At 40.4% G+C, this 13,647-nt stretch overlaps 1 protein-coding gene and 1 long non-coding RNA gene across 2 annotated transcripts in view; one reads left to right on the forward strand and one right to left on the reverse strand.

Annotated features, from left to right (window-relative positions):
- The window catches only part of Ppargc1a (PPARG coactivator 1 alpha), a 628,461-nt gene that overhangs the window by 478,868 nt on the left and 135,946 nt on the right, over positions 1 to 13,647 (forward strand). The gene's annotated exons all lie outside the window — the stretch shown is intronic.
- Positions 7,533 to 13,647, reverse strand: part of LOC141411004 (uncharacterized) — a 61,905-nt gene continuing 55,790 nt past the window's right edge. The window contains exon 3 of the long non-coding RNA XR_012435858.1: positions 7,533 to 8,212. This is a non-coding gene — a long non-coding RNA (uncharacterized lncRNA). The remainder of the gene's footprint in view (positions 8,213 to 13,647) is intronic.

Genomic DNA, 13,647 nt, shown 5'->3' on the forward strand with positions numbered 1-13,647 from the left:
CATTCTTTATAACAGAATTGTAGTTGTGGTCAGTGTTGTGGCTTGGGTTCATGCAGTAAGTTCTTTACTGATAGTACTCAATGCATATCCAGGGAATAACACCTGGAAGGATGGATGCATATGAAGCCCACTTACTGATGACACTGTGCCCTAAGACTGTGCATGGTCCTCATAAAACTAGAGTGGTCTTGCGTCATAATTCCTGCTCCTAAAACAACACTGGGTGCCCTCTGACATAGGAATTTGTCACAAGAGCCATTCTCTTTTCTAATATGAGTATACGTGAAATGGAATATATATTCTATATGTGGAACTTATAAGTCCCTTCAGGGACAAGGTTAAAGGAGGGTCATTATTTCCATTTTAGAAAGTGATCTTGAATGTTTTTTGTTTTTATCAGAGACATATTGGATATTGCACTCTAATTTATGCATTGAATTTTAATCACCCTCTTACAAATCTGTGTGGATTGGTTAATTCATTTTAGACATAAGACATGAAAAAAATCTGTTTTCAGTGATTCAGAGTTTTACTGTTACCAAGATCTGTGTTTTATAAACATCGATGTTATGAGATGTTCTAGGGAACTATGTTTTTGCCTATAGTTTGTGGACATTTCTTTACGTCTGAGTCTTTAGAGATCCTTTATTTCATAATGAGCTAAGTTGTGTTGTAGAGTCTGGAGCAAAGTGATCTTAGGCTCGAGCCCCTAAGTAGCAAGCAACCATGAAGGACCCAGAAAAACTAGAATTGATTCTTATAAGATAACTTCTGGTGAGGCCCAGGTCTATTTTTTAACAAGTCCAGAGAATAGGAACTAGTGAATAATTTCCATGAACTAGTGAACTATACTCATTTCATGGAATATTTGAACTTTTTCCTTTCTTCTTCGTCGATGTCATCTGATTTCCTGATGCTACTGTTACTGATCATACAGTTATTGTTCATTTCATATTCTAAGCATTTGAGTCAGTGAGTAAGTTATGACATGTTTCTTTTTTTTTAATCTGCTTTTTTTCTCTTTTTTTATTATATTCATATGTGCATACAATGTTTGGGTCATTTTCTCCCCTTCCCCCTGCTCCCTCCCTTACCCCCCCAATCTGCTTATTTTTAACATGATAGCAAGAACTATAGACTACTGTCAAATGGAAATCTTGAATGGGCTTCAATCTGCCCTCTTCTCTTTGGAAAATGGCCTGTAGAGATCACCAGAGAAATTCGAACTCATTTTTCATTTGTTTGAGGTACTGGGGTTGATACTGTGGAGCTCGTGCTTGCTAGGCAAGCGCTCTACCACTTGAGCTATAACACCTACCCATCAATTTATCTTGTAAGACTTAGATAAAATGTCAACCCCTTCTGGGTAGAGGTTATTTTTTATTTTTATTTTTTGACAGTACTGGCGCTTGAACTCAGGGCCTCATACTTGCTAGGAAGGTGTTCTGTGTCACCTCTTTCTGTAGTTTCTAAGAAGTTTATGGTAGATTTGAATCACTCCCTTTAATGTAGCACAATCCATACTTCTCTGCTGTAAGATGGGTTTTGTTACCTTGCTGCCTCTTGTTAGTAAATACCTCTGGAGTTCCTCATGACAGAGGTGGTGTTTTTCACCTCTGTAAGTAGACAGATGGGTGCACGGCAGAAGAAGGCACTCATGATGTGTTTTGTAAACTACTTACTGAATGAACAAATATCCAGATAATTAATATAGGTTCCATTAAATCTCTGGCTACATTTTAGAAATTTAGATGAATATGGGGAGGATTGAGAACTGAGAGTTCTAGGGGAGCTATAAATTATATTTTCAAATGCATATAGTTAATTATATGCAGATTCTGAAAACTTCCAATGTAAGAAAGAGGAGATAATATGGCTTAAATTAATGACAGTGACTTTTACCACCTTGTTACTGACAGGTAATGGATTATTTTTTACAGAAAGCCCAGACTTTGAAGACTCATATCCTGTCTTCCTTTTACTGGCTATGTATCCTTGATCCTCTGTGTTCTTTCGAGTAAAACTAGGATAATCTTACTGACTTCTCAAGTAGTGGGAAGAGTTAAGTTATGATATTATATGCAAAGTTTGTAGTATCAGTCTCTGCACATGGTTGTTTAAACTGTAGCCATTGTTAATGCTGAATTGGGGATCTCACTGACTTCCAGTTTGCACTACTTAGTAGTGATCTACCCCAATCCTTTTCCTAGCTCTAATTTTCTAGTGAGATAGAAATTCATTTCCTACAAAATGTTAAACATAAGGTAAAAACAGAAACATCTCTGAGAACCCCTGTCACCATAGAATCCTGGGACCATGACAATGTTTGAATGTGTTTGGGTTCTTTAGAAGGACACAGTGTATAGAAATAAAACAGTTGTCATTATTTTCTAAATGTTCTTTGACCTAGAGGGCAAGAAGGTGAGACACACATTTCTGAGGATGCTTATTGCATTTATACATTACTTTTGCCCATCTGTCAATGAATTAGACTTTAATTTGGGCTGAGCCATTTTAGAATTTCAAAACAAACAAACATATTTTGAAACAGCACAGAAAAATGTCATTATGGATTTTAATATGTTTACTATGCTTTATTTTGGAAGATTTTGATATGCAAAGTTCCTATTGAAATGCAGAGGAGGTTACCATCATTGATTTGAGTACTAAAAATAAGATGTAGTCATGTTCTTCTTCCTTTTTTTTTCTTTTTTCCTTATTTGAGTAATTGTATGGTAGAGAGCTAAATGACAAAGAAAACAGAATGCTAAAAAGCAACACTGGGTAAGCTGCCCAGGCCGGGCAATCATCACCATGGACCCCATCCAGTCCAAAATAACCTTGCTGAGCATCTGAGCAAGCGTAGCTGTGGAGGCTTCTCCTGACACCAAGGGGCCACCTGACGGGCCGCTACAGGATGCCTTACAGCCACCAAAGGCCAGCATTTTCTGGGCAGCAGACACACTGTCACCTGGCAGCTCTTTCTTCCCTGATGTGAAAGTAATGTCCTACAGGGATGGAAGGAAGTCTTAGTTCTCTGTTATTGACTTTCTCCACTCCTCTGACCTTTTTTCTAAGCTACTTGCTCAAACCTTCACCTTTTCTCTATGTGACCCCTACTTCATTGAAGAAGCAAGATATTGCCTTTCTCTGAAGTAGCCTTTCCTTATTTCCGTAGGCCTCTTACACTCCCATTCATGGTGCTTTACACATCTCATCTTGTCAGACTTGGAGTTAGTCATTCTCTCCTTCCCACCTCTGTAGTATTGTAGATCTTAAGCAGTCTTTTACAGTCTGTTTTTCTGTTTCCATTGCAAGCTCCTGGAAGGCTTGTCTTACTTGTCACTGAATCCTCCAGTGACTTCTGTCATAATGTAACATACATTAAGTGTGCAATCATTTAATGAAGGAATGCGTAAATGAATGACCTGGAGAGTTGTTAGACTTGGAAAAGATACGATTTTCCTTTTAAATAAAGAAGTGTCCCTTGGTGCCTATATTTTTCAGAGGGAACTTTTCATAGTTCCTCAGACTGTCTATGTAACAGTTTTTACTCAGGATATTCAAAGGTGCAGAAACTAAATCTGAGGTAAGAACCAGAAGCTATACTTAGCAGAAACTTTTTTTTTGCTGATTTTTTGTCTCTATGCAATTCTTCCACTTCCTCGGGGCACTTATTTTTTTTTAATGTCTCTGCAACCTTGATTTTAGATCTCATAGGACCCAATTTTGGCCATTCTAACTCTCCCATGTGACATGACAACATTAGATAGTTTCTTTTGGACTTATCTCCAAGTTCTGTTGTACTTTTGTTGTATTTATGCATATTATTCTGACTTTGCAAAGTCCTGTTGAGATGAATGGGGCATTTGTCAAGGCACTTCCCTTTGGGACATGGTGAAAAGGGAGTGACCCTAAATAATGAGAAATTGTATAATTGAATAAACTGTGATGGTGAGGCAGAAAATACTGCCACACAACAACTTTGCTGTTCCTCCAGGGGAAAAGAGAGGTAGAGAGACTGTTTCTATCACAAGTAGATAGCCATGAACCCTTTCAGACTTGCAGGGTGAATAGTGGGAGAATAATAAACCCAATGAGTGAATGCATTTTCACTGATAGACAAGCCAACAGTAACTTGCTATCTTTCTAGAGGAAATGGACCTGTTATGGATAGACAGAAATTTTGCTTATTTTAGTAGGAAAAAATGTTGAAGGGAGTCTATAGAGCGAATGTCCTGTGATAACTTTTTGCTGGTAAAAAGAAGAGGGAATTTGTGGGCTGGGAATAGAGACTCTTGGGTATTAGCCATACTTCTGCCTCTGGCTTAGTGCCAAGTTGTACTTTGGGCAGAAGTGGCAGAACTTTCTGCCCCAATTTCCTGGTACAGAATAGGACCAGTAGCACTTCTGAAGGCATCTGCACGTACTGCATGAGAAGATTTTAAGACTGATCAGCATCTTATGTTAGTGGAAGAAAGCCATTAAATAAAGGAAAGGTGGATTTCACTTGTAACATTACCACAAAAGCATCAAAGGCAAGATAAATCAGGAGAGGCTACATAGGGTCCTTGGAGGCCTTTCTCCTATTGTCTCTCTCCCTCCCTCTCCGCCCCCCAAGGACCCTCAGGTGCATTCCATTGTACTCATCCTTGTCTCTGGTCTGCTTAGTGACTGCACAGAAGTTTCTCCTTATTCTTACACACTGCCTAGAAGCCTATCCCTAGTGGTATCCAGTTCATGTGGAAACTGGTGCTTTTCCTTGTTCTGTTGCTTAGTTTTACACATTAGCCTCCCTGCCTCCAGAAGAGTTGAACCCAAAGCCAAGCTGTCTGTTTCTGTCACCTAGCAGCTCCATGATCTTGAACAAATTCCTTAGCCTATCTTGTAAAGCAGGGCTAATTAGCCTATCTACAATGCAGTAGTTCTTCCTTATCTACAGTTTCACTTTCTATGGTTTCAGTTCTATGCAGTCAACCAGTATCTAAAAATTTAAATGGAAAAGATGAGAAATAAAAAATTCCTAAGTTTTAAATTTCTTCTTATTCTGATTAGTATGATGAAATCTGTGCTGTCTCATTCCATCCCACCTAGGCCATGAATCATCCCTTTGTTCAGCATATCCATGCTGTATGCATTACCTGCCCGCTAGTTACTTACAGCTATTTAAGTTATCATGTCTACTGTATCATAGTGCTTGCATTTAGGGTTCTGTACAACCCATGTTTTCATGTATCCACTGGGTTCCTTGGAACTTATTCCCCATTGATGAGGGAGAACTGATGTATATTGGTGATTTAGGCAGTCTGATATATGAAAATTATTTAGATTAACACCTACTCTATAGTAAGTACTCAATTTTGATGGTTCCTGTTATTTCCTCTTGGAATCATTTTGGTGACTCACTTCTATTTAAAACCTTTGTGATGATTTTGGCTTATTTAAAATTAAACAAACTCAGTTGGGTACTGGTGGTTCATGCCTGTAATCCTAGTTACTTGGGAGGCTGAGATGGGGAGGATCATAATTTGAGGCTAGTCCTAGCAAACAGTTCATGAGACCCCCATCTCCAAAATAACCAGAGCAGAATAGACTGGAGATGTCGCTAAAGTGGGCAGAGCACGTGCTTTGTAAGCGCTAAGTCCTCAGATCAAACCCCAGTCCCATAAAAAAATAAATAAATAAATGAAATCATTAGATATTTTTCAGGATGTGGGCATGAATTAATATGCACTAAAATCGATACGTAACATTCCCTGAGTTAAAAATGTACTAGACAGCCTTACAGGTTGAAAAGAACATGGGAGCCATTTGCTTTATTGTCTTTTTTCCCAAAAGTAGAGTTAAAGGGTCACTTATAGGGGGCTAACATTTAGATACAAACATACTTTGCTTTTATCTTGCTATTACCCTGCAGCATCATTTAAGATAGTAAAATAGTTAAGAGCATGAGCTCAGATAGCTGTGAGTTTGGATCCTGGTTCTGCAATTTACTAGTTGTGTAACTATAGGCAGATCATTTAAACTCTCAATGTCCATTAGTTTTGCCATCTGTAAACAGAGATGCCTGTCCCATGGTTTGCCACTATAATAAAATGAGTTGCACGAAAATGATTTTGGGGCCTGGAGTAAGAAAGGTATTTTGTAGAGAAAGGCACATTGCATATCTTAGAAGGGGCACTATTTACATTGTATTCCAGGTAAATAGTGTCCCTTGGAGTTGGGCAATAGGTAGTCCACATACAAAAGTTCACATCTACTAATATTGTCTTTATGAGATACAGCTGGGAAAAGTACCTGTGAGTCACGAATACACTGTAATTTGCTCTTTCTCTGCCAAATATGTAAGCAGAAACAAAATGGCCAGAATTGGTGTATTAGATACTACCATATGTTTTCTCTCTTTAATTTCACCAATTAATGTCTGAGAGTGTATTGTATTTATCAATGATCAAATCTATGAGTCTGATGAAATTTAATAGAGTGAAAAAGCAGACATAATCTTTTCTTGCTGGATGTCCTGGTTGCCAGTGCCTGATCTGACCCCACCTCCCAGGCACGTGGGTATTGTAGGCAGCTTTTTCAGGAGGTGGCACCAGGACACCAGTAGTATTTTGCAAGAAGGATCTTTGGCTTTGCCTGTGGAGCAGAGAATGTGATCCCCATCTGGGAGCCAAACCACAAGCATGTGAGCAGAGCCTCGAGCTTGGTTTCTTCCCAAGTACATGTAGGGGAGTGGAAAAGACAGGGAACCTTTGTGAAAGGATGCAGCTTATGTGCAGAGGTGTTCCACCAGGGCTGGTGGGATCCTCCACTTTGGTCCAAAGTTAAAAATGCAGTGGGGACTGTTTCTTTTCACCTAGAATCACCTCCATTGGAAAGGGAATCTGCTCATTCTCTTCCTAAAGTAGGGGGCTTAGGCAACTCATTTGACATGCATAAGCCTTGGTTTGTTCATCTATTAATTGAGATTAATAATAACTGTAATGCCTACACCATAGTGTGTGGTCCAGAGTTGTTGCCCAGTCAAAGTTTGTCATAAACGTAGCCAATATGGCGGACTTAACCAGCATGGGTCCCACACTGAATTCTGCCTCTTTTATTTGATTGATGAACAGCAGGTGTCAGGTGCTACTGTTAGCAGGAAGTCTAAATCCCCTTCATGAAGTCTCTCCATCAGCTCACAGATCACAGTCCTACTTGTTGCACATAACTAGGGGTGGATTTTGTCCAGAGAACTCAGTGTTTTTGTTTTAAATACCAGACTGAGGGAAAGAAGTGGCTGCCATGCTGTAACTACCACACAGCATCTCTGTTGGACATGGGGCCCACATTGCACAGTAGAGGTTGGTTCACTGCTGTGTAGGGGCCTTTGTTGCTGCTGGATGCTACACAAATCCAGGGATGTCTCCTTATTTGGACTCTCTATTACCATTGTCTTTGATCATTCTCACATGCTTAATGTTTCTCAGAGTGTTATATCAAGACAAGGTGGCAGGTACCAAGTTTCTCATCTAAGTTAAATCCTTCATTCTTTGTGTCACCCATTGAGGGCTCTCCTCCTTTGGGATCTCTTTAGCTAAGACTACTCCACTTTACCAGAAGGATTCTAATTGCACTGGACATCAAATGGGACCTTGCAACTTTTCTTCCCAGGAGTTTCTTTATCCCTCATGCCAGCTTCTTCACCTCTCCCTGTGTACAGCTCTGCATAGCAAAGGACATTGGGACACTCTTTTTGTAAGGCCATACAGGACACATTACATCGTTCTCTGATGGAATTGGTGACTGTGGGCCTTGTAGTTATATAATTGAAGAAAGGCTTGCATTGCCCACCCCTGGCAGGTGAGTGGCTGGCAGTGCTGATACCCCGCGGCCCATGAATGATTAAGTAATGCATATGAAAATGCCTTCTACATGAAAGAACTCTATATAAAGTAATTCATTATTATTATTGTTAAATGGGCAGAGATGTTTTATACATGTGGCACAGGCAAGGCTAGCTCTCATAAACTTCAGGTGATAGCCAGAAAGCTGACTGAAATACAATGCTTTCTAACATTCCAGAGTATGCTGGGCCAACAGACTATTTTCCATAATATGCAGTCATGTTTCTTTTCATTGTTGCATCCTCCTCATCTTTTCTCACATTAGTTTCTCTTGCCTTAGCTTCATAAGCTTGTGGTACTTGATGATCCAACAAGTCAGCCATCTGCATAGGAGAGAAGCGGAAAAGAAAAATATTCATAACTTCCAGTGTCAGGACACACCTATCCCAGGCAGCTTACCTAATCCTCAAAACATGTGATGAAAAAAGATATGAAGTGGGAACATTAGGGACAGGCCCCAAGTTCATATAGCTCTTGAGTAGCAAAAAAAAAAGGTGCCAACTTCCTCATTTGTGATTGTTTCCTGTTCTAGCACTCCGCCTGGCTTCTGGAAAGGGAACAGCCCCCACTTGAAAAAAATTGCTCAGAGCTTTCAGACGTTTTGGCACCAGAATAATTGGGAAGAGACTCCAGGCAATGGTTCTGATCCCTTCCTGCTGGGCTTTACTTTCTCTTTTAGGTTTCCTCATTTTTTTTTTTTTTATCTCACTTAGAGCCACTGTGTGTAATAGAACTCTGTCTATCTGGTCAATACAAGTTTCTTTCTTCTGGAAGCCTCTGTCTAGTGCTGGCAACCCAGAGCCAGCAAGACTCCAGCAACCAGACTCCATGTATTGGTAGCTTTCCCCTCTCTGGAGCATGCTCTAGCCTTTGGCAAGAAAACCTGAGCCCACGCAGTGCCCTAAATCATCAGACTCTAGCACATTAGCAAGATAAGCTCTAGCTTTGCTGTTCTCTACTACAATTCCTTCTTCTTAGGTTCTCCATGAAATTCTAGCTTCCTTGACTGGTATCCAGTAATATAGCAATCTACTGAATACAAATTTTACTTCTCTTTTTTAAAGAAAAATTCATTTTGTCAAAACACCATTTCTTTTTATTTAAAAAAATGTGTAAGCCAGGTGTGGTGGTTCAGGCCTATAATCCCAACCACTCAGGAGGTAAAGGTAGGAGGATCATGAATTTGGAGCCAACCCAAGCAAAGTTAGCAAAAGCCTATCTCAAAAGCAAAAATAAAACAGAAGAGCTGGAACTGGGACTCAAGTGGTAGAGTACTCATGAGGCCCTGTGTTTAATCCCTAGAACCAGGAAAAAAATAAATAAAAGCCTGTAGTGTTTTGTTTCTTTCCTCCATTGTGAACAGGAATTTCATCTGCTGTCATTCATTGTTTTCTGTGTAGTTGTAACACTTCTCTACTTATACACAATTTTTTCTTACTAATCCGTTTTTCCTAAAAGATCACACTAGGAACTTCTGGTACTTATTAGCTGTACGATCCAAGAAAAGTCACAAGATATCTCTGCGCTTCAATCTGTAAAACACAGGGAGTTTGTGCTCCCTGTAGGAAGAAGAAGGATGGACAGGTAATTGCCAGCGAAGGGAGGCACAACTAGTCCTACTCAGAGCATTCTCTGTCTCGTGGATTTAGATTCTTCTAGAATTTTTCTGATCTTGATTGTTTAGTGCCTCTGGGTTTTAATCTCTTATAACTTCATATAATTATTATTTATACAGCTTACTATTTCTATTTGTTAACTAAATGAATGGATTTGCCTTCTTTCTACCTTTCTACCTACCACTACCAGCAACACTAATGCAACCACAGTTACTATTTTCTATCTACCTAGTGTATGCCTGACTTCTGACTAGGTGTAAAATGTGACCTCAGCAACTCCTCTGAACAACCTTGATAGTTGTGTATTATTTTCCTCACTTTGTACTAGAACATTGAGACCCAGCAAGGTGAAACAGCTCACCTGATGTCACGAGCTAGTAGGTGGTAGAGCCAGACTTTGGGCCTGGGTATCTCTGACTACAAAGACCATCATAGCACCTGAGGCTTCCCAAGAACTACTATTTATTGAGTATCTACCACTTCCTAGCCACTTAGCATAGAACACCTCTTTTTATCCTCACAGTTCTGTATTATGTTTTCCATTTTATTGCTGAGGATAATAAAACTTAGAGAGAGATGTTAGGTAAGTATGCCAGAGGCACATGGCCAATAAATGTTCTCAAATCCAATGTCAGATGACCTCCCTTCTCGCTTCCTTTCTGCTTTCTGCTTTCTGCTTTGTGAATGAACCAGTGAGTGAACAGGTCACCTTCCTTTCTTCCTCTTTTCCACTATTCTTTGCTTCCTTTATGCTCCTTCTTAAAAAAAAAATGTGACTCTGCTTTGCAAATGAAAAATCTAAAACGTGCTGGAAGTTAAAAAGGATACAGACAAGCACAAATAGAACAGAGCCAGTCTGGAATAACCTTCCACCCAAAGTAGCCACTTGCCTTCCTTTTTCCCCCTCCCTCTTTTCCTGCCTTGCTTGTGTGTCCCCTTAGCCAAGAGTCACATTCCTTCTCTACCTCTTCCAGCACAAACTCCCTTTGGGGGTCCAAGTTTCCCTGCTGTGATACTTGGCACAACGTGCAACACACATTTGCAAAACTAATCAAGTGTGGAAGGGACAGGGAGTCCCAGCACAGTCTCCAAAGGCAGTGGCCACCACGCAGCAAATTCCCTTTCCCTGGCCCCAAAGGTAAGGGTGAGCAGGCGACTCCCTGTAACTGAGCCCCAGCTGCCCCTCACTGGGACTGTGGCTAACAGAGGCCCTAGCAACGGAAAATGCCACCGGACACTCCCGCGGCAGCATGTGCCGGCTGTCTCTGGGAGCCTTGCGTTCTAAGCCAAGGTTCAGCTGAAGGGCAGTAGCCGAGCCAGAAAGTCATGCGGCTCTCATGTTGGTTAGTGTGTCACTTTGAACAGCTCTTATCTGATATTACTATGACTAACCCAGTGCTGACAGCATGGCACAGATTATAAGGGCCATGTGACAATTATTTAAGGCATACTGAGTGCCCTGTGTGGTTTAGTTAACCCATTCTTTCCGGGATCACTTCCCTTAAGAGTTCATCCTTGACAGTCTGGGTAGAGAGAGGAGGAAAAAAACCACAAACATTTATTGAATCCTACAAGTTCCCATTTGGATGACCTCTGAGCCACAATTTACTTTTGTCCCTGTAGCTGGAGTGGTAGGTATGCTCTTTTGACTTAAAAAAAAAAAATCAATGGTGAGGGTTGTTCATATTTCAAAACCTTTCATTTCTTACAACTTGTACTGATAAAATTCTATGCCTCTGTTGTCATTGTTAAGGTTGATCTTTAAGATATTAGGGAATTGCATTGAAGTCCTAGCTAGAAAAACAGTCCTTCAGTGTGGAGAGGGTGTTACACCCACCGTGTGATTGGCATCTTGGATGGTGTGAAGCAGAGGTAAGGAATGCTGTTATTTATTATTTATATGTTGTCCTCAGTGTACACAGAATGGCACAGAGGTAGGTAGATGCACAAGAACTGTGACACCAAACATCAAATTTATTGTCACTCACAAGGCTGAGAGGGATTCTGTCCTGCATGAAGCTATGTGCAGCAATATAAACATTTTATGCTTGAGTGAAAAAGAATTCCAGCTGGGAGTGGTGGCACATGCCTGTAATCCTAGCACTCTGGAGGCTACCGCAGGGGAATCTGAAGCTCAAGGCCAGCCTGGGCTATATAACAAGACCCTTTCTCAAAAAAAAAAAAAAAACCAAACCAGAGCAGTGGATGGAGTGAATTCAAATATGATATATTTGATTAAAACCACACTAAGATTCCACCTCACCCCTGTTAGAATAGCCATCATTAGCAACACTACCAACAATAGGTGTTGGCGAGGATGCAGGGAAAAAGGAACCCTCTTACACTGTTGGTGGGAATGTAAACTAGTACAACCACTCTGGAAAAAAATTTGGAGGCTACTTAAAAAGCTAAACATTGATCTACCATTTGATCCAGCAATACCACTCTTGGGGATATACCCAAAAATTGTGACACAGGTTACTCCAGAGGCACCTGCACACCCATGTTTATTGCAGCACTATTCACAATAGCCAAGTTATGGAAACAGCCAAGATGCCCCATCATTGACGAATGGATTAAGAAAATGTGCTATCTATACACAAAGGAATTTTATGCAGCCACGAAGAACGAAATGTTATCATTCGCTGGTAAATGGATGGAATTGGAGAACATCATTCTGAGTGAGGTTAGCCTGGCCCAAAAGACCAAAAATCGTAGGTTCTCCCTTATATGTGGACATTAGATCAAGGGCAAACACAACAAGGGGATTGGACTATGAGCACATGATAAAAGTGAGAGCACACAAGGGAGAGGTGAGGATAGGTAAGACACCTAAAAAATTAGCTAGCATTTGTTGCCCTCAATGCAGAGAAATTAAAGCAGATACCTTAAAAGCAACTGAGGCCAATAGGAGAAGGGGACCAGGAACTAGAGAAAAGGTGAGATCAAAAAGAATTAACCTAGAAGGTAACACACACGCACAGGAAATTTATGTGAGTCAACTCCCTGTATAGCTATCCTTATCTCAACCAGCAAAAACCCTTGTTCCTTCCTATTACTGCTTATACTCTCTCTTCAACAAAATTAGAGATAAGGGCAAAATTAGAGGGGGTGGGGGGGAGAGGGAGGGGGCGCAGTGAGTGGTAAGGGAGGGGGTGGGGGCAGGGGGGAGAAATGACCCAAGCCTTGTATGCACATATGAATAATAAAATAAATAAATAAATAAATAAATAAAAACTTTGTTATGAAGACCATGAAAAAAAATATGATATATTTGATACATTGTAAGAACCTTTGTAAATGTAAATGCTACCATGTATCCCCACCCAGCACAACAATAAAGGAAAAAAAATGGAGACATAAAAGTAAATAAAACATAATGTTTTTAGATAAAAATTCAGATGTTGTCATTGAAAGATGTCCAAGGTGCTAGAATACAAAGTTGTTCAATGTGGCACCTGGAATGACAAACAGTGGGTCAGCAAGCTTATCGAAGATGTTAGAGAACAGCCATAATTTACAGATTTCTTTGATAAGCTTAGAGCCTCTTTAAGAATCTGCTATAAAATGGAATAGTATTAATACTTTCCTCTTAGGGCTGTTAAAAAGATTTAACAAGAAAAGACTTGTAAAGGCTTAGTCTAGGGCAAATGAATGCTAAATAAAAGGAGCTAGGTATTGTTTTAGTTATTATTCTTATTATTGTTATCTTTAGGCAAATGCTCTAAAACAGAAGGCAGCAAAATTTGAATACATGATCGAACTGTTGACATTTCCAGGATGATTCAACCAAGGGACCAGGTCAACCTTTTCTCACTGAGGGTGAAGCCATTTTTGGCCTTTCCTCCAATCTTCACAATGGTTGCCATACGTCTTCTTCTCAGGAAAATGCCTGCTACTGCACCCACCTTGGATGTTTGACAGGGTTCGTGCTCTGCTGCTGCAGAAGGCTCACAACCATCCCTGCAAAGGGTGAGTGAGGGGAACCCGGAGGGGGCTCTCCTCAGCCTCACCCTCTTCCTCCAGGCAGTCCAGTTCAGGACCCAAACCTGCGTATGCTGCTCTACCATACAAAAACCTGTGGTGGTAACTCAGCTATGACCTTAGATAGTGGTTTCAGGAACATGAACTGTGACATGAGT

Source organism: Castor canadensis, chromosome 9 (genome assembly GCF_047511655.1).
Source record: "Castor canadensis chromosome 9, mCasCan1.hap1v2, whole genome shotgun sequence".
Classification (NCBI taxonomy): domain Eukaryota; kingdom Metazoa; phylum Chordata; class Mammalia; order Rodentia; family Castoridae; genus Castor; species Castor canadensis.